This window comes from Triticum urartu, chromosome 5A (assembly GCF_056163025.1).
Source record: "Triticum urartu cultivar PI428250 chromosome 5A, HENAU_Tu73, whole genome shotgun sequence".
NCBI classification, from domain to species: Eukaryota; Viridiplantae; Streptophyta; class Magnoliopsida; order Poales; family Poaceae; genus Triticum; species Triticum urartu.
The window spans coordinates 12,010,871-12,038,628 of record NC_141877.1 but is presented as its reverse complement, the minus strand read 5'-3'; the positions used below and the strand labels follow the sequence as shown (position 1 = coordinate 12,038,628).

Genomic DNA, 27,758 nt, shown 5'->3' with positions numbered 1-27,758 from the left:
CCAACCGCCCCGTGTAAAGTTGGTGTCCGGCCTTCTCCTTCTGCATGGGCAAATAAAGTCTGAAACACATATATTTAGATAATAATATGATAAAAGTACTGAAAATATATAATTTATTATGTTGAACAATATTTTTTAAACATAAATAGCATAATGGAATAAAAATTCTCATGGTTGTTTGCGTATTGAGGTGGGCTTCTACTATGCATGGCTGCATGTTGACGGAGGTCCTTTCCTCATATGTATGTTGCATGTTGCGATGACATGTTTGCTTGTTGAGAGAAATATGTAATTGAAGGCTAGCTATTTAGATATAGAAGATTCATAGTATGTCATCATTTCTTTTTGTCAATGAAGTCTTTTGTGGGGATTTCGTGACAATTGTCATGATGTGGGATTCATGAAGCAATACACACTTGAAGGTTCTACGTACAGGATTCAAATGAGGAATTTACCTAGGTTCGGACCCTCTGCCTAGAGGTAACACCCTACTTCTACCGAGTGTTTAATCAAGGCTCGTAGGACAAATTTTGTGGCAGTACAAGTATATGAGCGAATCTCGTTTGTCATTTCCTGCCGCGCAAGGGTGCCCTAGCCCCGCCTTATATAGGTCGAGGAGGTTGGGCCTAGTTGGTCTAATAGTACATCCGCCCTAGTTGGTCTAACAGGTGCATTCATCTAATGTGGTTACGCTCGGTTTAATGTGTTGTAGTAACGCTTGGTTTATGGTGCTAGTGTCTTGGAGAGGAGTTTTTTAATTTTTAGCTTTAGAACCAAATCCACAGACGGTATTTGGCCTTGGAAACAGAAGCCAACTTGTGCCGCAGAGGATGCCAAGTCCGTCCTTACCTTGGGTGTTACCGAGTGGTCTATATCCCGGGGGACCGTCGTGCTTTGAAGATCTCTGGAGTTGCCCAATATTGTACTGCACATGAGTTTTTTCTCCTGTGGTTTTATTATCGGGACATTCACTATTTTGCATCAGGTTTTTTTTCGGTTTTTTCTCTTTTTTGTCCTTTTACTTCTTTCTCTTTTTCGGTTTTCTTTGTTACTTTCCTCAGTGTCATCGATTTTATCTGGTTTTTCCTTTTTCTTTTTTACTTTCTATCTGGTTTTTTCCTTGCGCAACACATTTGGATAAAGAGGTTAGCTTGCAATCTTCATAAAAAGTACTTCCGTCCGTTTACAAATATAAGATGTTTTGTATATTTTAATATAAACTATATACTGACTAAAATGGATGAACTATTTTAATATAGACTACATACGAACTACTCCCTCCGTCCCATAATATAAGAACGTTTTTACACTACACTAGTGTCAAAAACGTTTTTATATTATGGGACAAAGGGAGTAGTAAACGAATTAACAAACACACTAAAATAAGTCTTCTAGGAAAACACTTTCTCGCGGTTCCACTTCCAACAGAATAAAAGGAAGAAAAACAGTTCGAGTCCTCTTCTAAGGAAACACTTTCTTGCCGTTACAACAGAGCAATTTACACGCGCCAGAAAAAGAATAAAAGCGCTCTCATTCCAATATTGTTCCCGCAATTATTCTATCAGTTTGTCAAATTCACATCTAGATGTTATTTAAGAATATCACATCTAAGCTCCCACAAGTATATAATGTAGCAACAAAAAACAAAAAAAAACTAAAAAAAAATAGACCACAAACAGTGTGGACATCAACTTAGATGTGACATAACTATGTCACATCTAGATGTATCCTAGACAGACCCTTATTCTATCTTCTTTCCATTACTTAACCTGCATGCGAGGAAGAAAAAGCAAGAGAGATATGCGGCCATGCAGGGATAAATTCCACGCAATTAGCCAGTTTGGTATAACTGCCCATGAAATGATGGACACAGGCGGCCACTATCCCCGTGCGATTCCTCTTCTTCTACGTCTTGCCGTGGACATGGACGGCGACGCGAAGGAGCCGAGCATCGTCCACGAGCTGGTGCCACTTCCTCTACTCTTCTTCTATCTCTTGAAGAGGAAACCAGCGCCGGCGCCGGCGGCAGTTCTCGGTCCGCTCGGTCGGACCGAGCTAAATCCGGATCGGAACGGCAGTGTTATCGATCCCAAACGGGCCACCCTGAGCCCTATATATATCCGGCCGACCCGGCCGAATCGCCGCATCAATCGCAGTCGCATCATGCCGCCCAACAAGGTCCAGCCGCAGGGGTCTCTTCTCCTGCCTGTACAGTGGCGAGCGCGACGAACCCCATAACTTCAACTTCAAGGCTGCCCGCGGTGAGTGTGACGGCCCCCCCCCTAACTTCAACTTCAAGGCCGACCTCCTCGACCTCATCCCCGACTTCTACGAGGAGGCATTCGACCGGCTGCCCGTCCAAGACATGTCGGACGCCGTCGCGGATCAACTATACGAAACCATGCGCGACGGCAGCCTGTCCCTCGGCCTCCTGGACCCCGTCTCCAACATCATCCTCGGCACCCTCGCCCTCCTCCCGCGCGACGACTTCCGGCCAAAGGAGGAGCCGCCCGCCAAGAGGATCAGGAGGTCCAAGAGGCTCGCCGGCATGGGGCAGCCCAAGGATAGCTTGTCGTCCGCAGGGTTACCTGGCGCAGAGTTGCTCAGGCATCCTGCCAGGCTCTCGTCAGGTTGATGACGAACTACTTCGGATGCATCACCGAAGAACAGGCCACCCGCTACCTCCACTGGGCGGGCGCCGACCTCGCCCGCGCCGTCCTGCTCGTCGAGCATGACCTATACGCTGCGGAGCTCGTGCTCCCTGGCCCTGCCTCCGAGAGGACTCAGGCCGCGCTCAGGTGTGCGGCGATGCATATGTGCCATTCCGCGCCTAACGTCCTTGTGCGGCTCCAAGTGTCACCTTTGCCATGTCAACGACTCCTCGCCGCCGCCCTCTTCCTAAAGCCGGGAGGGCCGAAGCTCACCGTTCATAATGTTAACACCAACATGGATCTGCTGCGGTACCAGGACGACGGCCCCCTCGACCTCCAGGTGAATTTGCTGCCGGGCGGGAGGGTGGGTAGTCGTCTACTACCGGAACCTCAAGCCCAGTGAAGAAACATTTGAGGTTTCCAAAAGCACGAGCTCCATGGACGGCTTCGACATGGTCACCATCAATGTCGAGCGGCATGGCGACCACTTCGTGTCCTTGCGGTCTCATGAAAACAAGAGATCCATGATATCAGCATGTCTGGCAAAGGCCGTGAAAACATCTCATAGGCGTGGGTTATTGGACAACTGTGGCGGTGATGCCTGCGAGTACACCCAGTCTCTCAAGATGAGGCTCCACGCCATGATCCACACCTTCTATCTCAAAGCCGTCACCATGCTACCCTCTGCAGGGCTTAGGCTCATCCGCGACATCATGTTCGCCAGCCCACTGCTATGGCCCCATGGACCCCATCTCCATCATCATCCTCAACTCCATTTGGTACAACATAGTGTGCCCGCTCCCACATGCAGACACTGAGATCCAGGTGTACGACATCCTCGACACCCTCTCCTTGCGTCGCGTGGAGGTCCGGTCCTTGGAAGGCCTCATCGCCACCGTTCGTGCAAACCCTGAGTCTGGATCATCCATGCAGTGGGTGATAGAGCACCTCTGCTGCAAACAATGTGACTTGTCCAAGGAGACGCACACACTACAACAGTTTGTTGCCGCAGCCGCAGCGGGTCGACATCCACGGCCCGCTGCACTAGGATCATTCCTCACGTCGTCCCTGACACCCGGCGTGTTGCTTGACCTACAAAACTTGCTGACCACTGGTACCAATGATGTGATATCACGTGAATCTCTCGATCAAATAGAGCACATTCTCCGAGACATCACACCACCGTTGGCTCCCTAACCTCGCAATGAGGAGGCCGAACTTTGCACGGAGGCTAAGGTGATTCTTCTAGAAAAGAGATCATGGTATAGGAAGATGAAGTTATACATTCGCTCTGGGGTCGCACAAGCGCTGCAAAAATATGCATCGGAGCATCCTTGGGTACATCAACCTGGCTTTAATTTGTTTGTGTTCATCGTCATTTATTTGGTACATACGTAGTACATATATATTCCATACATTTCTATATCAGTTGACCTTTGTTGCTGCTTGTTTTAGGAACCAAAGTATGCAACGAGTGTTATCTGTGGCGTGGAGTCCACTTCGGAATCCTTGGGCAGGGAATGCTGCCACGTTAACTTTGTGGCTGCTCCCGAATCAGGGGCCCATAACCAGTTTTTCTTCGCCCAAGTCAATTGTTCGTTTCCTTATCAGAAGACAGAACCAAATTTCTGCTGCCCTCTACTCTTCACGCACACCACTAAGTCCCCGTTCCTTGAGCACCTCTATACACAGGTTTTTGGTTTTCGTCCGGTTTTTCATAAATTAACTGGGCAATTCTCTTCTTAATTTATCAATCAGGCAAAAGTTTTGGCTCAGTTTGAAAAAATGCAGGTTTTGAGAATTAAAGAGGAGAATTCCCCCCCCCCCCCCCCCACACCCTGCTTTGTCGAAAGGGGGCAGCTACACGCCTGCCGGGTGATGTTTAGAAAACATCCGCCGCCTTAGTAGCCGTAGGATCGTGAGCTAGGCAACCATCTGATCTTCTTTCAGTGAGCGTGCATCAACCTTTGCAACAAAGCTTGTGTTGCGCTCGGCGCTGTGCAACACGAGTCTTGTTGCGTCCTACCGAACCTTCTTTTTTCTAAAACAAGGCATGTGTTTCAGAAACAAGATCTCTGTTATAGAAAAAAAACTTTGCTCTTGCCCCGTTGCAACAAACGTAGCAGTGTGCGCTCGTTCCCTTGGCAACAAGAGGCTTGTTGCCGAAATGAAAAAAAAAAACCCTCACACTAACGTCATCAAATGTCTGACGGGCATTTTAACCTTTTCGGCAAAGATTATGTTGTAGAATATTCTGCAACACAGAACATGTTGCAGAAACGTCTGTAGATTTTTTTGCAATAGAGTTTGTTATAGAATATTTTCTGCAACGAAGATCGTGTTGCGGAAACATCTATAGAATTTTATTTACAACAGAGTTTGTTATAGAAATATTTTCTACAACAAAGATCATAGGTGATGCTGTGGAAATATTTGCAACACGGATACTATTGTAAAAAAATTGTAATAGAAGTTGTGTTGCAGAAAACATTTGTAACATATGTCATGTTGCAGAAATATTTTTGGGCTTCGCTTTTTTGCAACAAAGGTGATGCTGCGGAAAGACTTTTGTAACATAGGTAATGTCACATAATGTTTTTTTTTGCAGCATAAATGATGTTGCGGGAAAAAAATTGCAACACAGGTAATGTTGCAGAAAATTTTGCAATGAAGATGGTGTGCAAAAACATCCCCACATGTTACTGATTCATGTGGTAGGAAAACAACTATTGTTCGTCCTCGTCGCTTGCAACTTTGGCATTGCAATTGCAATAGGGAGGCGGCCGGTGATGGTCGGGGACGACACAAAGGAGGTCAGCGGAGGCACGACTGCCCAGCAGGCGCCGACCGTCGGCGGCAGCTGACACCATAGCGGCACCCTCGCCCGAACACATCTATGGCTGCGCTGCAGACGGCGTCCGCGGCTGACCTCGTCTACGGCTGCCCAGTAGACGTCGACTGGCCACGGCAGTGACACCGGTGCCCGATCTCGTCTACGGCTACCTTGCGTCTGCGAATACATCAACGCCTACGCCCAGGCGCTTGTGACCATCTTATCCATTCCCTTGCATATCGGAGATGACGAGAAAAAGGAACAGCTTGCTATAGTGGTTGGTGGCCCCAATGCGAGATACGCGTCGCGTGGAACAAGGGGCGGATAATTGGGTGGAAATCGGTCGTTTGAACCAGAGAGTTTCCCATCTTTTATTCTTACAAATATAATTCATCTTGTGTTAAAAAAAACAAATATACTTCATCTTTCCAACTCAAAAAAAGATATGTCATCTTTGATTCACAAAACCTAATCACGAATCCCATTGAACCGATTAACGAACCCTATGCCCGGTTCGTGAATCAGAGAAGTATACTTCCTATTGAATTAGATTCACTGGAAGTGGTGAATCTTGAATCAAGACCCGTATCGCGAATCGAGAGAATCACGAATATGGTAACTATCGTATTATTTGCCGTACAAGGTTCAGATAGATTTTGTCGTACGTTTAGCATCGTTCATGCTGGGTTACTTTCCTTGGCACCTTGCTCCAACTTCCACATTCGGGGTCGGTACTTCCACTGTAAACAATTTACTAAAGTACTCACCCATGCATTTAGCTTCAAATATATATCTGTACCATTCTATGGTGATTTCTACCTTCCTCTGTCGTCACTCGTCTCCAAGGAATCAATGGCCTATGATTCTGACTTAATAAGGACACGGTGTTATTAAGGGTATGTTTGGGACTGCTCCACTTAATCAAAATCAGGTACACTCGACCAAATCCACTTTAGAGCAGTTCCATCCAGGAGTTGCAGCTCCATCATAGAGCAGTTTATCATGTTTGGTTTCCAGCTAGCCCCAGCTTCAAGAATGGGTAAGATGTGTTAGGGGCTGCGTGACGTGGGAAAAAACGAATAATATCCACTTACCAATGGTAGCGGTGGGTGATTTTTCATCAACTCATGAGGGCTTTTCAACTTAGAGTGTTCTTGAAGCATGCTCTGAAGAACTTCACGAAAGCAGGAACTTATACCTCATATTCTAGTGTTTTTTTAACAGAACATCATAAAGCTACTCGTTTAGCTTGCATCTTTTTAGAGGAGCTGAATTTTCAAGAGCGGGATAGTCCAAACAGGCCCTAACTATGTGGCCGGGAACAGAGTCTACCACCTTTCCATGCGACCCGGAATAGAGTCTACCACCTCATCCGAGTAAGAGCATGGTTAATAGTACAGCCAGCTGATGGCTATATGATGTTGACATGTCATCTATAGCCAAGGTTATAGCCGGCACGTACAATAGTTAGATGTTAAGATGTCCTACTTTATTAATGTATGGCTCACATACCACTTTCACATAGTGCCTAGGAGCATGTGTTGCAGTTGGCTCTTATTCTGTAGCTAGTTCCTCTTCTCTCTTCTCCATGTTAGCAGAAATATACTCCCTCTGTTCACTTTTGTAAGTCGTTTAAGACAACTGGAATTGAACTATTTTAGGTGTTGTCTTATAAACGTCTAAAAGGTCTTATAAAAATGGATGGAGGGAGTAGCATTTTAACTCATATAGCCCGCTTACATAAGCTTATTGTAGTTGCTCTAAATATATGGGCGACGCTATGCGTCAGCCGGCGGATAATTAGAAAAGATGCCGGCTTGCTGACCATTGGATGTAACGTTAACGGATGTCTGATCTAGGAGTACTCCGAAAGCAGCCATCTCTTTGGAGGGGCGTCGTAGAAGGCCCTCCGCAACAGCTAGCTTGTTGCAATCACCCGAGCATGTACTTCTTTATTTTTTACAATAGAGGTCTTTTTTTTGCAACAAAAGTCTTGTTGCATATTTATTTATTTTTGCAACAAGGGTCTTGTTGTAGAAATTTTTCGCAACAAAGGTCTTGTTGCATAATTTATTCATTTATTTTTTGTAATAAAGGTCTTGTTACAGCAATTTTTCGTAACAAAGGTCTTGTTGCAGAAATTTTAGATATCGACTGCAAAAATCCTTTTGCAACAAGGGTCATGTTGCAGAATTTTTTGCAACAGAGTTCATGTTGGAGAACTTTTTTGCAAATACAGACCATGACATGAAGGAGATGGTTCTGACGGCAAGAAGAGCCACGGCCGAGCCGGGCGTTGCTGCGACAGCTTGAGGTGGTCACGGGCATGGCCGAGGCTGGCGTTGCTGCAGGAGCTTGAGATGGTGGGGCGAGCGTTGCTGAAGGAGATGATGGTGGCTGAGGCGGGTGTTTCTGCGCACGGGAAAAGGTTGAGGAAGAGATAAGATTAGGGAGAGAAACGTGGGTAGTCCAGTAGGCCACGTGTTGCGCAACCAGGACGGCGGACGCGAGCGTGATAATCCGCCGGTTGATGTTAATCATTTCCCTTGTCGAAAAGCCTTATGATTTCTTTTGCGACCTTTTCGTCTTTTGATCTTATATAAGATGCTTATTCTTGTTTTTCTGCAACCAACGATGCTTACTTGTTTCGTCCAATCATAGGAAAGGCCTTATGCTTTGTCAAAATGGATAAGCATAAGGCCTTTCCTATGATTGGACGAAACAAGTAAGCATCGTTGGTTGCAGAAAAACAAGAATAAGCATCTTATAAGATCAAAAGACGAAAAGGTCGCAAAAGAAATCATAAGGCTTTTCGACAAGGGAAATGATTAACATCAACCGGCGGATTATCACGCTCGCGTCCGCCGTCCTGGTTGCGCAACACGTGGCCTACTGGACTACCCACGTTTCTCTCCCTAATCTTATCTCTTCCTCAACCTTTTCCCGTGCGCAGAAACACCCGCCTCAGCCACCATCATCTCCTTCAGCAACGCTCGCCCCACCATCTCAAGCTCCTGCAACAACGCCAGCCTCGGCCATGCCCGTGACCACCTCAAGCTGTCGCAGCAACGCCCGGCTCGGCCGTGGCTCTTCCTGCGGTCAGAACCATCTCCTTCATGTCATGGTCTGTATTTGCAAAAAAGTTCTCCAACATGAACTCTGTTGCAAAAAATTCTGCAACATGACCCTTGTTGCAAAAGGATTTTTGCAGTCGATATCTAAAATTTCTGCAACAAGACCTTTGTTACGAAAAATTGCTGTAACAAGACCTTTATTACAAAAAATAAATAAATAAATTATGCAACAAGACCTTTGTTGCGAAAAATTTCTACAACAAGACCCTTGTTGCAAAAATAAATAAATATGCAACAAGACTTTTGTTGCAAAAAAAAAGACCTCTATTGTAAAAAATAAAGAAGTACATGCTCGGGTGATTGCAACAAGCTAGCTGTTGCGGAGGGCCTTCTACGACGCCCCTCCAAAGAGATGGCTGCTTTCGGAGTACTCCTAGATCGGACATCCGTTAACGTTACATCCAATGGTCAGCAAGCCGGCATCTTTTCTAATTATCCGCCGGCCGACGCATAGCGTCGCCCATATATTTAGAGCAACTACAATAAGCTTATGTAAGCGGGCTATATGAGTTAAAATGCTACTCCCTCCATCCATTTTTATAAGACATTTTAGACATTTATAAGACAACACCTAAAACAGTTCAATTTCAGTTGTCTTAAACGACTTACAAAAGTGAACAGAGGGAGTATATTTCTGCTAACATGGAGAAGAGAGAAGAGGAACTAGCTACAGAATAAGAGCCAACTGCAACACATGCTCCTAGGCACTATGTGAAAGTGGTATGTGAGCCATACATTAATAAAGTAGGACATCTTAACATCTAACTATTGTACGTGCCGGCTATAACCTTGGCTATAGATGACATGTCAACATCATATAGCCATCAGCTGGCTGTACTATTAACCATGCTCTTACCCGGATGAGGTGGTAGACTCTATTCCGGGTCGCATGGAAAGGTGGTAGACTCTGTTCCCGGCCACATAGTTAGGGCCTGTTTGGACTATCCCGCTCTTGAAAATTCAGCTCCTCTAAAAAGATGCAAGCTAAACGAGTAGCTTTATGATGTTCTGTTAAAAAAACACTAGAATATGAGGTATAAGTTCCTGCTTTCGTGAAGTTCTTCAGAGCATGCTTCAAGAACACTCTAAGTTGAAAAGCCCTCATGAGTTGATGAAAAATCACCCACCGCTACCATTGGTAAGTGGATATTATTCGTTTTTTCCCACGTCACGCAGCCCCTAACACATCTTACCCATTCTTGAAGCTGGGGCTAGCTGGAAACCAAACATGATAAACTGCTCTATGATGGAGCTGCAACTCCTGGATGGAACTGCTCTAAAGTGGATTTGGTCGAGTGTACCTGATTTTGATTAAGTGGAGCAGTCCCAAACATACCCTTAATAACACCGTGTCCTTATTAAGTCAGAATCATAGGCCATTGATTCCTTGGAGACGAGTGACGACAGAGGAAGGTAGAAATCACCATAGAATGGTACAGATATATATTTGAAGCTAAATGCATGGGTGAGTACTTTAGTAAATTGTTTACAGTGGAAGTACCGACCCCGAATGTGGAAGTTGGAGCAAGGTGCCAAGGAAAGTAACCCAGCATGAACGATGCTAAACGTACGACAAAATCTATCTGAACCTTGTACGGCAAATAATACGATAGTTACCATATTCGTGATTCTCTCGATTCGCGATACGGGTCTTGATTCAAGATTCACCACTTCCAGTGAATCTAATTCAATAGGAAGTATACTTCTCTGATTCACGAACCGGGCATAGGGTTCGTTAATCGGTTCAATGGGATTCGTGATTAGGTTTTGTGAATCAAAGATGACATATCTTTTTTTGAGTTGGAAAGATGAAGTATATTTGTTTTTTTTAACACAAGATGAATTATATTTGTAAGAATAAAAGATGGGAAACTCTCTGGTTCAACCGACCGATTTCCACCCCATTTTCCGCCCCTTGTTCCACGCGACGCGTATCTCGCATTGGGGCCAGCAACCACTATAGCAAGCGGTTCCTTTTTCTCGTCATCTCCGATATGCAAGGGAATGGATAAGATGGTCACAAGCGCCTGGGCGTAGGCGTTGATGTATTCGCAGACGCAAGGTAGCCGTAGACGAGATCGGGCACCGGTGTCACTGCCGTGGCCAGTCGACGTCTACTGGGCAGCCGTAGACGAGGTCAGCCGCGGACGCCGTATGCAGCGCAGCCATAGATGAGTTCGGGCGAGGGTGCCGCTATGGTGTCAGCTGCCGCCGACGGTCGGCGCCTGCTGGGCAGTCGTGCCTCCGCTGACCTCCTTTGTGTCGTCCCCGACCATCACCGGCCGCCTCCCTATTGCAATTGCAATGCCGAAGTTGCAAGCGACGAGGACGAACAATAGTTGTGTTCCTACCACATGAATCAGTAACATGTGGGGATGTTTTTGCACACCATCTTCATTGTAAAATTTTTTGCAACATTACCTGTGTTGCAATTTTTTCCCCGCAACATCATTTATGCTGCAAAAAAAAACAACAAAAAATTATGTGACATTACCTATGTTACAAAAGTCTTTCCGCAGCATCACCTATGTTGCAAAAAAGTGAAGCCCAAAAATATTTCTGCAACATGACATATGTTACAAATGTTTTCTGCAACACAACTTCTATTACAATTTTTTTACAATAGTATCCGTGTTGCAAATATTTCCACAGCATCACCTATGATCTTTGTTGTAGAAAATATTTCTATAACAAACTCTGTTGTAAATAAAATTCTATAGATGTTTCCGCAACACGATCTTCGTTGCAGAAAATATTCTATAACAAACTCTATTGCAAAAAAATCTACAGACGTTTCTGCAACATGTTCTGTGTTGCAGAATATTGTACAACATAATCTTTGCCGAAACGGTTAAAATGCCCGTCAGACATTTGATGACGTTAGTGTGAGGGTTTTTTTTTCATTTCGGCAACAAGCCTCTTGTTGCCAAGGGAACGAGCGCACACTGCTACGTTTGTTGCAACGGGGCAAGAGCAAAGTTTTTTTTTTCTATAACAGAGATCTTGTTTCTGAAACACATGCCTTGTTTTAGAAAAAAGAAGGTTCGGTAGGACGCAACAAGAATCGTGTTGCAAAGCGCCGAGCGCAACACAAGCTTTGTTGCAAAGGTTGATGCACGCTCACTGAAAGAAGATCAGATGGTTGGCTAGCTCACGATCCTACGGCTACTAAGGCGGCGGATGTTTTGTAAACATCACCCGGCAGACGCGTAGCTGCCCCCTTTCGACAAAGCAGGGGGGGGGGGGGGGGGGATTCTCCTCTTTAATTCTCAAAACCTGCATTTTTTCAAACTGAGCCAAAACTTTTGCCTCATTGATAAATTAAGAAGAGAATTGCCCAGTTAATTTATGAAAAACCGGACGAAAACCAAAAACCTGCGTATATAGGTGCTCAAGGAACGGGGACTTAGTGGTGTGCGTGAAGAGTAGAGGGCAGCAGAAATTTGGTTCTGTCTTCTGATAAGGAAACGAACAATTGACTTGGGCGAAGAAAAACTGGTTATGGGCCCCTGATTCGGGAGCAGCCACAAAGTTAACGTGGCAGCATTCCCTGCCCAAGGATTCCGAAGTGGACTCCACGCCACAGATAACACTCGTTGCATACTTTGGTTCCTAAAACAAGCAGCAACAAAGGTCAACTGATATAGAAATGTATGGAATATATATGTACTACGTATGTACCAAATAAATGACGATGAACACAAACAAATTAAAGCCAGGTTGATGTACCCAAGGATGCTCCGATGCATATTTTTGCAGCGCTTGTGCAACCCCAGAGCGAATGTATAACTTCATCTTCCTATACCATGATCTCTTTTCTAGAAGAATCACCTTAGCCTCCGTGCAAAGTTCGGCCTCCTCATTGCGAGGTTCGGGAGCCAACGGTGGTGTGATGTCTCGGAGAATGTGCTCTATTTGATCGAGAGATTCACGTGATATCACATCATTGGTACCAGTGGTCAGCAAGTTTTGTAGGTCAAGCAACACGCCGGGTGTCAGGGACGACGTGAGGAATGATCCTAGTGCAGCGGGCCGTGGATGTCAACCCGCTGCGGCTGCGGCAACAAACTGTTGTAGTGTGTGCGTCTCCTTGGACAAGTCACATTGTTTGCAGCAGAGGTGCTCTATCACCCACTGCATGGATGATCCAGACTCAGGGTTTGCACGAACGGTGGCGATGAGGCCTTCCAAGGACCGGACCTCCACGCGAAGCAAGGAGAGGGTGTCGAGGATGTCGTACACCTGGATCTCAGTGTCTGCATGTGGGAGCAGGCACACTATGTTGTACCAAATGGAGTTGAGGATGATGATGGAGATGGGGTCCATGGGGCCATAGCAGTGGGCTGGCGAACATGATGTCGCGGATGAGCCTAAGCCCTGCAGAGGGTAGCATGGTGACGGCTTTGAGATAGAAGGTGTGGATCATGGCGTGGAGCCTCATCTTGAGAGACTGGGTGTACTCGCAGGCATCACCGCCACAGTTGTCCAATAACCCACGCCTATGAGATGTTTTCACGGCCTTTGCCAGACATGCTGATATCATGGATCTCTTGTTTTCATGAGACCGCAAGGACACGAAGTGGTCGCCATGCCGCTCGACATTGATGGTGACCATGTCGAAGCCGTCCATGGAGCTCGTGCTTTTGGAAACCTCAAATGTTTCTTCACTGGGCTTGAGGTTCCGGTAGTAGACGACTACCCACCCTCCCGCCCGGCAGCAAATTCACCTGGGGGTCGAGGGGGGCGTCGTCCTGGTACCGCAGCAGATCCATGTTGGTGTTAACATTATGAACGGTGAGCTTCGGCCCTCCCGGCTTTAGGAAGGGGGCGGCGGCGAGGAGTCGTTGACGTGGCAAAGGTGACACTTGGAGCCGCACAAGGACGTCAGGCGCGGAATGGCACACATGCATCGCCGCACACCTGAGCGCGGCCTGAGTCCTCTCGGAGGCAGGGCCAGGGAGCACGAGCTCCGCAGCGTATAGATCATGCTCGACGAGCAGGACGGCGCGGGCGAGGTCGGCGCCCGCCCAGTGGAGGTAGCGGGTGGCCTGTTCTTCGGTGATGCATCCGAAGTAGTTCGTCATCAACCTGACGAGAGCCTGGCGGGACGCCTGAGCAACTCTGCGCCAGGTAACCCTGCGGACGACAAGCGATCCTTGGGCTGCCCCATGCCGGCGAGCCTCTTGGACCTCCTGATCCTCTTGGCGGGCGGCACCTCCTTTGGCCGGAAGTCGTCGCGCGGGAGGAGGGCGAGGGTGCCGAGGATGATGTTGGAGACGGGGTCCAGGAGGCCGAGGGACAGGCTGCCGTCGCGCATGGTTTCGTATAGTTGATCCGCGACGGCGTCCGACATGTCTTGGACGGGCAGCCGGTCGAATGCCTCCTCGTAGAAGTCGGGGATGAGGTCGAGGAGGTCGGCCTTGAAGTTGAAGTTAGGGGGGGGGGGGGGGGGGGCGTCGCACTCACCGCGGGCGGCCTTGAAGTTGAAGTTATGGGGTTCGTCGCGCTCGCCGCTGTACAGGCAGGAGAAGAGACCCCTGCGGCTGGACCTTGTTGGGCGGCATGATGCGACTGCGATTGATGCGGCGATTCGGCCGGGTCGGCCGGATATATATAGGGCTCAGGGTGGCCCGTTTGGGATCGATAACACTGCCGTTCCGATCCGGATTTAGCTCGGTCCGACCGAGCGGACCGAGAACTGCCGCCGGCGCCGGCGCTGGTTTCCTCTTCAAGAGATAGAAGAAGAGTAGAGGAAGTGGCACCAGCTCGTGGACGATGCTCGGCTCCTTCGCGTCGCCGTCCATGTCCACGGCAAGACGTAGAAGAAGAGGAATCGCACGGGGATAGTGGCCGCCTGTGTCCATCATTTCATGGGCAGTTATACCAAACTAAAACCAGTTAAGGCTAATTGCGTGGAATTTATCCCTGCATGGCCGCATATCTCTCTTGCTTTTTCTTCCTCGCATGCAGGTTAAGTAATGGAAAGAAGATAGAATAAGGGTCTGTCTAGGATACATCTTATGTCACATCTAAGTTGATGTCCACTCTGTTTGTGGTCTATTTTTTCCTAGTTTTTTTTTGTTTCTTGTTGCTACATTATATACTTGTGGGAGCTTAGATGTGATATTCTTAAATAACATCTAGATGTGAATTTGACAAACTGATAGAATAATTGCGGGAACAATATTGGAATGAGAGCGCTTTTATTCTTTTTCTGGCGCGTGTAAATTGCTCTGTTGTAACGGCAAGAAAGTGTTTCCGTAGAAGAGGACTCGAACTGTTTTTCTTCCTTTTATTCTGTTGGAAGTGGAACCGCGAGAAAGTGTTTTCCTAGAAGACATATTTTAGTGTGTTTGTTAATTCGTTTACTACTCCCTTTGTCCCATAATATAAAAACGTTTTTGACACTAGTGTAGTGTAAAAACGTTCTTATATTATGGGACGGAGGGAGTAGTTCATATGTAGTCTATATTAAAATAGTTCATCCATTTTAGTCAGTATATAGTTTATATTAAAATATACAAAACATCTTATATTTGTAAACGGACGGAAGTACTTTTTATGAAGATTGCAAGCTAACCTCTTTATCCAAATGTGTTGCGCAAGGAAAAAACCAGATAGAAAGTAAAAAAGAAAAAGGAAAAACCAGATAAAATCGATGACACTGAGGAAAGTAACAAAGAAAACCGAAAAAGAGAAAGAAGTAAAAGGACAAAAAAGAGAAAAAACCGAAAAAAAACCTGATGCAAAATAGTGAATGTCCCGATAATAAAACCACAGGAGAAAAAACTCATGTGCAGTACAATATTGGGCAACTCCAGAGATCTTCAAAGCACGACGGTCCCCCGGGATATAGACCACTCGGTAACACCCAAGGTAAGGACGGACTTGGCATCCTCTGCGGCACAAGTTGGCTTCTGTTTCCAAGGCCAAATACCGTCTGTGGATTTGGTTCTAAAGCTAAAAATTAAAAAACTCCTCTCCAAGACACTAGCACCATAAACCAAGCGTTACTACAACACATTAAACCGAGCGTAACCACATTAGATGAATGCACCTGTTAGACCAACTAGGGCGGATGTACTATTAGACCAACTAGGCCCAACCTCCTCGACCTATATAAGGCGGGGCTAGGGCACCCTTGCGCGGCAGGAAATGACAAACGAGATTCGCTCATATACTTGTACTGCCACAAAATTTGTCCTACGAGCCTTGATTAAACACTCGGTAGAAGTAGGGTGTTACCTCTAGGCAGAGGGTCCGAACCTAGGTAAATTCCTCATTTGAATCCTGTACGTAGAACCTTCAAGTGTGTATTGCTTCATGAATCCCACATCATGACAATTGTCACGAAATCCCCACAAAAGACTTCATTGACAAAAAGAAATGATGACATACTATGAATCTTCTATATCTAAATAGCTAGCCTTCAATTACATATTTCTCTCAACAAGCAAACATGTCATCGCAACATGCAACATACATATGAGGAAAGGACCTCCGTCAACATGCAGCCATGCATAGTAGAAGCCCACCTCAATACGCAAACAACCATGAGAATTTTTATTCCATTATGCTATTTATGTTTAAAAAATATTGTTCAACATAATAAATTATATATTTTCAGTACTTTTATCATATTATTATCTAAATATATGTGTTTCAGACTTTATTTGCCCATGCAGAAGGAGAAGGCCGGACACCAACTTTACACGGGGCGGTTGGCACTAAAGGAGGATCACGGTCGGTATAGCTGCTTGCTGGCGGCCAGACTTCTAAATCAGAGCGTAGGCGCCGAGATCAAGGCCGAGAACTAGAAAAAATAAGCACGTGGCTCCCATGAAGATTCCGACACCTGGTGAAATACAATTGCCGGCACTAAAATTAACAGATGCGTTAGGCCCGATCATCATTGCACCCACCAGAAATATTACCACCACTTTAAGGGCAAGGAACCTGAAATCATGCATGCAATATAGACCGCAAAAATTAATACTTAAATGAACAAGCCCCCGAGATATATATTGATGGATGTGAAGGGCTATACATGTGGAAATTGTAGATAAATTCTAAAGTTCAGATACAGATGCCGCTACCAACAAGTACTCTCTTCATTCTAGAATATAAGATGCATTAATTTTTCTGGAAGTCAAATATTTATATGTTTGACCAAAATTCTGAAATAAATATCAACATCTTGAATATCAAAGAAATTAATTATGAAAATACTTTTTTATGATGAATCTAAAGTTGAAAACTCGGTATTGTAGATACTGCTATTTTTTTGTCTAGAAACTAGTCAAACATGAAGAAAATTGACTCTTGAAGAAAAAATCAATAGAACTCCAATTGTATCTCGTTCTGATCACCTACATACCATGAGAAGATGAACAAGAGGACGGCGACGACGCGTTCAACCATGCTCTTAGGAGTCGGACACGCCCCACAGCAGCAGCCGCAGCAGCCGATGGCCACGCTGGCGACTATCTGCGTCATGAACGCCAGCGCCGCCGCTAGGAGACCACAGGGCAACGCCGGCGATTGCCTGTAGGTACAGTAGGCGTCGCTGCCCTTGCCCGGACTTGGAGCCGCTGTCTGCATGAATGAATGGATGGATGGAAACACGCACAGTTAAGAACAAGCAAATTGTTCCTACTAACAAGATCAACAATGGCCGGACGTCACAAGGATCGCCGGCCGGTCGAGAAAGCCATCTAGCATACGGGCGGTGCGTACCACCCCCATGAAGATGGCGCCGACGACTCCGAACAAGACGGTCAGCCCGGCCAGCACGCCGGCCACCACCATCAGAACATTCCTGTTCTTCTTGGTCTTCGACCTCATGACTACGTACTCTGGGCTAGCTTTGCTGTTTGCTTCTCCTGTAAAGTTGTAACTAATGCTCAGCTGGGCTGGATCGATCATGATATATATATAGATACGTAGGTTATCGCAGTACGGTTAGCTTGATGACGGTCTGACGTACTCAAGCATTGAAATTGCCAATTAATGGCATTGCTGTTGCTGCATTTCGATACAAGCTGTAGAGTAACAAAATATAATTAACATAACCCTGGAAGTTGCATGGAACCTGTCGAACGATCTCAGAAGTCGTTATGTACGTACGTAGTGAAGACAAAATGACTTTGGGTTCTCAGCTCGGTGCGGTGCTGCATGCAGGTCTCGACTAGCAGCTATAGCAAAAATTAAGCAACGACGTCGACGTGTTCCAAAGCTAAGATGTCAGTCAGTACATCTCGTGTCCTATTTCCATGCCCCCTCTCTCTCCGGCAACGGAAATCCGCTATCGTCACACCGGTTAGAAGATTTCTTTGGCACCTCTAAATAAATCCTAAAGATAAATTGTGAGCTCCAATGATCGCTCCAGAGTTGTTGTGCCGATCCGCCTGTCTCCTGGTTACAAGGCTACAAGGCTTCCTGCTCCCAACCCCTTGGTCGACCACACTCCCGCACCAACCTTGACAAAAGGTGGATTTCATTGACTTCAACATAAATTATGAAATGGGCACAAATATAATACAAAACTAAAGCTATGCCTAAGCGAGGACAGAAAACCTAAAGCAATCAAAACTGCGATGGAGAAACGACGATAACAATCATATCCGCACCAATCATTTCTTAACCTCACAAGGATCTTTAACAACAACGCCTTTAAGAAGGGAACAACGCTCAAGCACCATCGTTACCGAATCCAACCACCCAAAGCCAGCTTCTATGTTTTCACACTAAAGAACAAGTCCTGCCATATTTGAGCAATGTCTTCAACAGGGTAATGGCTCAAAAACATAGCCATTGCTAGGTATAACCGACTTGGACGAGACCAAGGGTTTTCAGCCCAGAACTCAAGACCGGGTACTCAAGAAGCACCACCAAATCGGAGTCAAACATGTGTTGTCGCAACCGCTTTTCCGCAATCCCAATAGCTACATGCGTTGGGCTACAAATCCCACCGTCACTGCTGCACAACCATACCCTCTGTGACAAGCCGCCGTCGATATATTACATCTCACTGTCGAAGGCAAAATAGCCGGAATGAGATCCCCAAAACCTACAAATGAGCCTTTCAACTACATTCCGCAACCTTGCCAGAACGAGCGGCACAAAATCTAGAGAGTGAACCCTCAGGAAGACCCATCGGTGGCCACCACAATCCACAACCGGAGTGAGATAGCACCACCACACACATCAACTTTCCACCCATTCTAGGCAACCGATCTTAGGCCAGGCCACCACACTAATCTGAGGCGAAGTGTGTCCTCAACGACTCCCCGCAAGGGAACCTCAGCGGGAAAGTAGTCGTGTGCTTGTGATGGTGCAACAACGAACCATAAGTATGCACGCGGCAGCGGCAACAACATGATTGCATTTTTTTTTCTTTTGAGTTTAGATTATTTATTTCATATCTAGTCGGGCCGATTTACCATGTAGACAACGAGCAACTAGGCATGTAGCTCATTTGATTGGTCATGATTTTCCTCACATGAACTGAAAAATATTGGGAATTCAAAGAAGTATGGTATAAATAATATGATTTGTTAAACAAAAAAAGTATAGTATATACAGATGTGGGCTATTGTTTATGTACTTTTTTCATATCTAGGAGCATTTTTGAATTTTTTTTAACAAGATGCTCGGCCAGTTCTTTTCAGAATCCGGGTATGGAGAATCAGAAACAGAAAAGAACTTGATTCTTCCCTGAGAATCTTGGAAAATCATGCCAGAATAGCAATGTATCTCAAAATCGTCCAAAACCCATGAATCTAAATGTATCTCAAAATCGCCAAAATCCTACAATTCCAGCTATTCTGCTACCAATAATCCTAGACGCACGGATTATTACGGAGTTGTTACGGATCTTTCTTCTCTAACTAATCTATCTCCCCCTGATTTTCAGTCAGGGTGGGGCCCATCCTCCCCCCTTCTCCAATCCCAAGCTCCCACGTTTGCTAGTCTGTGAATCACATAAACCTTCTCTCCGTGTGTCTAGCATTACTCTTTTGCTACGTCCCTAGAAAAACGTTTTGTCCCGGGGCAATATCCTTGTTTGAGGGATTAATTACATAACAAATGCCACCGCTCCTCTCCCCCACGGCTTGATTTCCTGCTAGGCTCCAGCAGTGTCGCGCAATTGCATGTGACCTCCTCGAAGCGGCTCTTCTGTGCCTCTCCCTGGATCCATCCCACGACTCCTGCCTCTCGCCAGGGGCTAGGCCGACTCCAGCCGCTAGTGTCGTGGATCCGAGACCAGTTTACAGAGGAGGAGGGCGAGCTGGTGTGTCATGAAAAGCGTGCTTGTGGCCGTTGTTCTCGTGCATGTTGTGCCACAGGCCGCCCCTCGCCCATCGACGTCGCTCATACCATGGCGTGGCCATATCTTCCTTGTGTGTGTTCGGCAGAATGGTCCACACGAGGTGCTCAATAGAATGCACGTGAGCACATAAGTACGTCAAAACTTGTTTCGTCCTAAATTAACCTCATAATTGGGTGAATCATTTGATTAGCACTTGAACAATAAAAATTCCTGTATACGCATTCTCTGCAATGTGACACTTCGGCAAAGTCCACTAATTTCTCTTCTAAGAGCCAGTGAATAAAAAGACACGAAAAATAATCATCATTAATTCTAGAAAATCACAATAATTACAAAAGCCACCTGCACCATACTATTTTTGGTTGTAGTTTCACTAATGGATCCGCGGTTTTGCGATGATTCTTGTGATCTGCAATGACTGCATGGATAACTCAATATTCAGGGTAAAACAGTTCAAAACAACTCAATGTTACCAACTCCGCGCACAATTTCGGTCCAGGGGCATTATAAACATTTCACCACATAACTCATAAAACAATATTAGACTGCAATCTTTGAAAAGACTGGACGTCTGATTCCATTGGCAGCTGAATCTATGGGCAGTTTCCCGGAATCTGGTATGGAAAATCCGGAGTTGAAAAGAACAGTCCTTACTCCAAGACAGGTTTTAAAATTGGAAAAAGGGAATGGAATACTTCAAGGATGATTTTTTATGTTTTTAATGCATTTTTTATACTTCTGGTAGTTGAATTTTATGAATTTTGATTGAGTAGACTTGCATTTGTACCTAAATTTTTTAGAGCTTAAATATTGGTCCCGGCTAAATTTTATTCTAGGTCCGCAACTACTTATCATATTTGAACATATGCCATGTGATGGCTCATGAGTTAGCAAATCCTAATTGTGACGGATTGATGAAAAATCCTCCAAATGAAATCTTAGCATCCATGCAAATGATGTCACTTTGATAACCATGCAATTGTGTTTAGATGTCAAAAGAAAAACTAGAAGAGCAAACCAATTTATATTATTTCCTAAAAAGACTTATATTATACTCCCTCCATTCCATAATGTAATGTATATTTTTTTGAAAAGTCAAACTTTGATCATGTTTGTGGAGAAAAATATTTACATCTAAAATACCAAACTTATATTAGAATCATCAGAAGATATAGTTTTCTCTGTAAACTTGATCAAAGTTTGCGTACTTTGACTTTTCAAACAATCTATACACACTATATTATGAAACGAAGGGCGTATTATATACTCCACTCCAATCCATATTAATTGGCGACAATTAATATGGACTAAATAAGCAGCAATTAATATGAATCGGATTGAGTAATTTTTTTGTGTTGGGTAATCGGATTGAGTATTTGTTTATGCATATACTCTTTTATAACACAATGGAAGTGGCCCCTAACTAATCTTGCAAGAAAAGTGTGCGGCCAGGTTGTTCTACTCTTTAGGCAGGCGCACGTTCAACAAATTTGGTAGAAACTGTTAGAGATGAAAGGAAATAAACTGAACCTCCGTCGAACAATGAAATTTTCAGCTGATCACATAATTGCAGACAACAATGAAGGTTCGGACAAGATGGAATACAGAATACAAAAGTATTACAACAAGCTTGATCTTAATACAGTAGAGTATTTCTACACCAGGTTTAATAAGGTTAAGACCTAATACTAGTTCCTCCCGCTGTTGAAATTAATACTCGTCACCCTCCTGCGATAACTCTTTTTGACGTTCACAGTACTTCCTCATATCGTCTGCAAACTGCGCATCACTCCTAAAATCGAACATTAAATCAGCGTCCAGTATTCCGTCCGTGTGTGCCGTTCCATCGCCGGTAATATCATGATTACTGTTAATAAAGTCTGCTGAATCTGGATACACAATCTTCCTCGCGGTTGACTCTCCATAGTAGCAACGGCCTGTCACCAAAACCAAAATTGATTTATTATGATTCATTTTCATGCTTGGAAAATTCATAATGTTGACTGCAAAATAAGAAAGGACATATAACTAATTATACAAATAAACGCTGATTTCAACCTATTGCCCGGATGGCTGATTCACAAGTTTGTTGATAGTGGGTGTATGCTATAGCCGCTAAGTTGCTGTATCATCTTATATATATGGAAAATGGTTTAGCGATGAAAACGCGAGGAGCAGAATTCTGAAAAGCGGAAAAGCAGTGAATGTGCGCAAAGACGCAGTGCCCTATACAAGGTCTTCGGTATGGGAGATATAGAATATATACTTGCTAGTCTGGTGCACACAAAACATAACTAAAATTCTAGAGACTAATGCACAGTCTAGATAATGCTGTGAAGTGGAATGTGAGACCAATTTTTTTTTGTATATTTATTTTTGACCAAAAAATCTGAAAGATTTATCCTAGATTCTAGATAGAAAGCTTTGCCACGCTGCAAAGGTTTGAACTTCAAAACATGTTTTATGCGAGAGAAACAAAAAAGAGAAATGTGTTTGCACGAATCGCGAAGCGCAAAATGGATGGCTAGATAGGAAGGGCCTGGTTGCAGGTGTTCTATTATATATTTTCGATCCGAAGTATGTCACCATGAACTCGCGGAGAGCCAGGAAGGATGCCGCAGCAATTCCGCGCCAGGTATCCCTCCGGCAGGTTGGCCCAATGGTAGTGGACCAGCTATCCTTCGGCCGCGCCGCGCCGGCCATCCTCTTGGACCTCCTCCTCCTCTTAGAGTCATGCGGAGGCGATCGGGTTGCCCTAAAGTCGCGCGGGAGGAGGGTGATGGTATTGAGGATGATGTTGGAGATGGGGTCCAGGAGGCCGAGCGAAAGGCCGCCCTTGAACATGGTCCTGGCCAGTTCTTCTACGACGTCCGACGGCATGTCGCCTACGGGCAGCCGGTCGAACGCCTCCTCGTAAAAGTCGGGGATGAGCTCGATGAGATCGAGTCTGAAACAGAAGCTACGGGGTTCATCGCACTGGCCACTGTACAGGCAGGAGAAGAGCCCCCTGCAGTCGGGATCCGGCGCCTGGACCTTGTTGGGCGGCATCGCATCAGCTGCGATCGATTGATGCGGCGGTTCGGTCGGCGGCAGGGTATAGGGTTGGTGACTGGGTTTGGTGGCCGTGGGGGTCTAGTCTAGGGACGATGAAGACGACGATCGATCGGTTCCCATGAGCAGACAACGACACACGGCGCACGCCACTGATATGGGCCAAAAGTCGCTGGCCCGTTCCATCTTTCTGTCGGCCTATATCGGTGTGGCCCGTGTACTTTCTTATTTGTCTCAAAATAAATTGCCTCAAAAAAATTGACGTACAGTCCTCCTGCGCGTTCACGAAAAAAAAGACATGTCCAGCTCGACTTACGGCCAAATTAGCTGTGCATCCCTGACCCATCAAGCAAAAAAATTCTAGTTTTGTTTGGATTGCTCCATGTCCTTTATGGAGTAATTGTAACGCTATTTCCGAACGGAGGTTGTAGTTTTGTTTGGATTACTCCATGTCCTTTATGTATTAATTGTAATGCTATGGAGACACAATGCTGTTTAAGATCAACGGTTTTCTCCAGGTATTCTAGTGGATCTCTTTACTTGTCAAAGTTGCTCAATTGGGACAGCTCTTACCCATGGTTAATGGTCTGCTGCTCAGTAGAATTAGCACCCTTGCTCTCAAAGTTGTTTCCATTCATGTCATTACCTAGACTGTTCAGGTGAAACACTTTGTGACGTGTTTAGTCTTGGTGATCTTGATAATAATTATCTTTAAGGCAAAACAAAAATATGGCCTAATTATGAGGTAAATACACCAGAGGTGCCTAAACTTGTCCGGCGCGGTCACTTTAGTGCCTAAACTTGTAAAATGTCAAAAACTGGTGCCACAACTTGTCCATTTGGTGCATATACGGTGTCTTGCTCGTACGCCGCTGTATTTGCTTGTCGTGTGGCCCACGGGTCAGTGGGTGAGAGCGCAGGAAGAGATGAGTCGAACGAGCGCAGCGGTTATTTTCTAGAAACCCCCAGAGCTTTTATTAATTATCGCAAAAAAGTCCTTGATCTGTATAACCGTCCATACCCCCCCCCCCCATTCAGAGAACAGAAAACCAAATCCTTAACCCTATGTAGGCGGCGGCGGATGTAGTTGATTTGTCGCCAGCGGCGAGTTGTTGACTGAGAGTAGGTGGCGAAGCCGTCGGTGTTATTTCTCTGCTCCCCCTTGTCCTCTGCTGCTCTTGTCCTCTGCCGCTTGATGAGATGGCCGGCGCCGGTGGTCAGAACCACATCAAGGAGAAGTGGAAGCAGAGTAGCGGTCAGGTGATGACACCCATTCTTTCTGGAGGCCTCTTCTTTCTGCTCGCCATGTTCCCCCTGCTCCCCTGCTCGCCGTGTTGCAAATGAAGGCATGGACTATGGCAGAAGGTTGTTGGGTGGCTTGTATGATTTGGCTTTGAGCAAATGTAAGGTTCCTGTCTTTCGCACCGAGTACTTTTTTACATTTTCAGGATGTAAGGCTTGTGAATAGATCCAAGATGGGATGGCCGGGCAAAGACAATCATTTGTGATCTGGCTATGAAGAACATGCTATTGCAGGAAGAAGTTGAGAAGGAGGCTGAGAAGCATAGTGATAGGGAGAAGAAGGTCATTGCTAGGATTAATAAGGAGCAAATGATGCGCAGACATAGGATTTTGGTACTTGCCATTAGTATGTGTGTTGGCTTGTGTGTCATTCTGTTAGCAGTAGCAGGGAAGAATTAGAAAGAGATTGAGTAAAGAGATGAGTTTGGTAAGAGTGTGTTGGCTTGTAGAAGGCAGGAAATTACATCAATGATGCTTGGGTCATCATACTCTTCTTATGATTCCTCTGCTCCTCTTGGTTTTGGTTCATCATTTACATGGTTGTGGTGACCTTTTTTATTGTGATCAGCAGCTCCACATATAGAACAATGCATAGTGACACCATGTTTTGTTACTTTCTTCAGACCATCCTTACCCTTTTTCTCTTCTTGCTCTTTCTTCCTACTTTTCTTTGGCCTTCCCATGACTTTTGTGTAAATAGGTGGATACACATCTATGCCATCCATTTTCTCCCAATGCTTCATGTCCCTCATAGGCATAAGGTTCCAGCCATAGCAACTCTTGTAGTTCTCAACACTATAACAGTCATGCACCATGCTCTCTGGCTCAATCCTTTCATGTCTGAAACATGCAATGGCATGATGGCATGGGATGGCTGAGAGTTCCCATCTGTTGCAGTCACAACTGTTCATGTTCAAATCCACAACATATGTAGACAAAACCCGAAAAGCACCTTTCCCATACTCAGTAACCATGCAGTTCTTTGCCCATTCTATATATTTGTCTAGTTTCTTCTGAATTTTGGGGCACAGCCTGCCAGTCCACTTCTCAGATTCCCTTTGTTTGCCAACTATCCGGTTTGCTAGTTTATGGAAAATATAATCTAACATGGACTTTATTGGCAGATCTCTTCCATCCATAATATAGCTGCATAGAAAATTTAATCAATGTAAAAGGATAGGGTATAAGTGGCATGCTATTGAGAACAAAAAGAAGAAGAAATTGCAGCATACCTGTTGAACACCTCAGACATATTGTTGAGGAGGATTTCACACTTGCAGAAAGGGTTAAAGAAAGCCTTTATCCATGTTCTTGGAGACAACTTCTCAACCCACTTGTAAGCATCTAAACTGTGTTCCTTTATTTGCTCCATGTTTTTGTGGTAAGCAATTTTGTTTGTAGATCTTGCTATTGCCCATAAATCATTCTTCAACGTTTCACCCTTGTGTACTTTGTGGAAATTCTGATATATGTGCCTCACACAATGTCTGTGCTCAGAATGAGGGGACACTTTCTGCACTTCAGCAATCAATCCCTGCAAAATTCATGTCAACTTAGACCAACTTCTGCAATCACAATATCAGAACCAAATTATAGATATAACAATGCTTACCTTTTGCTTGTCACTCATTAGTGTGTAAGATGATGAGTTGGAAATGTTCAGATCATCCTTCAATGAAGCCAAGAACCACTCCCAACTACCTGTCGATTCTACTTCACAAAGACCAAATGCAATGGGAAATATGCAGTCATTGGGATCGACACCAACTGATGTAAGCAAATTTCGTTTGTACCTAGTTTTAATGTGACAACCATCAAGGAAAATTATTGGTCTACAAGCCTTAAGGAACCCTCTCTTACACGCATCATATGACCAATATAGTGTTGAAAAGTGATTTTTTTTGTCTCTTTAGTTTTATTGTCAAAAACCTTCTTTGTGCACAAGAAAAACTTGCTTCCTTGGTTAGTCCTTCTAAGCTCTTGGCCATAATCCCATAGCGTCTTGTACTGGTCATCATCCTCTCCTCTGATCGACCTAACTGCCGCTCTTCTTGCCCTTCCTAGCTTACTTCTCTTAGCAATCATGTTATATTATGTCTGCACCTTCTCCAAAAACTTCCTCAAAGGCATTTTCTCATTATCTCTGAATTCACCTCTGAATTTTGCAATCAGAAATGGGGCAGTGAGAACTTTAAGGTCCCAAGCTTTGGTGCATGTGTGATTATCAAGATATTTCTTGATCTGAATGCTACTACTCCTGTTATCTTTGCCTGCCTTCAAATACCAAGTACATCCAGGCTTGCAAATAGCTTCTAATTTAGTGGCCGTATTCCTTGTTTTCTTCACCTTCACTCTGTTTCTCACACTATAGGAAACAAGTGCAAGCCTGAGCTCTTTCATGTCACCAAAAACCATGCCAACTTTGAAAGCAGGAGCATTAAGATCAGTGCATGGATTGAATGTGCTGAACCTATACTTGTGCTTCTCTTTCTCTTCTTTTGAAAGTTCCAAGTGACTATCATCTAGGACATCATCAGGAAGTTCTCCTTCATAATCAGGCAAAATCTCCTTCTCTCTGTGATCATCAACATCTTTATCTACATTACTATCAAACAGGTCGTCATCACCATCTGCTACTTCATAATCACTCTCGTAGAAGTCCTCGTCTGTTACAATTTCTTCTGTGTTCTGATGTAAATCATCATCATGTTCAGAGCTTGTACTGTCACCATTCTCGCAGTTGTCAAATTCAGCCTCTAATTCTTCATTACCAACACGAGAACTACAGCCTTCACCAAATGGGATGAAACTCTTTGCTTTGATAATAACTAATATCTCCTGCGCTTTCTGGTATTTCAGACCAGAAAACATTTTCTTTGCCCTTTCCTGACTTAACTTGAGTTATTACTTTTGTTGGTTCATTCAGTCCATGCAGCAACACATCATCATCATTGCTTAGTAACTGCAGAGTGTCACCATGGTCTACCAGCAGGACCAAGTTCTTGTGTTCTACTGTTGCACCAATCATGAGCACTATATCTGCATCACATGACATCAGGTGTAGCCCGTCACAAAAAGATTTACCGGGTTGGCACCAATGCACATCTATCTTGGAGTTTGCTCTGTCATGGCCCTGTTGGAGAAGGAAATCATCTATCCATAAATTAGACCAAGTATCACTCTGACAGTAGTCAAACCAGTCCACTTCATGATCTATATACTTCATGTTGCTACCAGATCCACAAAAAAATCCCTTGTGATGGATTTCAACTGTGAAGAGACCATCAAATAGCCCTGCATTATTAAAATAGAACAAATATTCAGATAACTATGCTGCACATATATTCAGCACAGATTTCACTTATGTACAAAAGAATTAGTTACCTATTCAGTACACAACATCCATATATTTAGTTTACTAAACAGATAATTATTTAGTTTAATAAACACTTAAT

The 27,758-nt window shown here is 44.8% G+C and overlaps 3 pseudogenes; 1 reads left to right on the top strand and 2 right to left on the bottom strand.

Annotated features, from left to right (window-relative positions):
- The first annotated feature begins 1,923 nt into the window (after nt 1-1,923).
- LOC147967472 (uncharacterized) lies at nt 1,924-5,515 on the top strand (annotated as a pseudogene).
- A 5,304-nt stretch (nt 5,516-10,819) lies between these two features.
- LOC147967471 (uncharacterized) lies at nt 10,820-17,462 on the bottom strand (annotated as a pseudogene).
- Nucleotides 17,463-24,797: 7,335 nt separating this feature from the next.
- On the bottom strand, nt 24,798-27,529 carry LOC147967470 (uncharacterized; annotated as a pseudogene).
- Nucleotides 27,530-27,758: the final 229 nt, after the last annotated feature.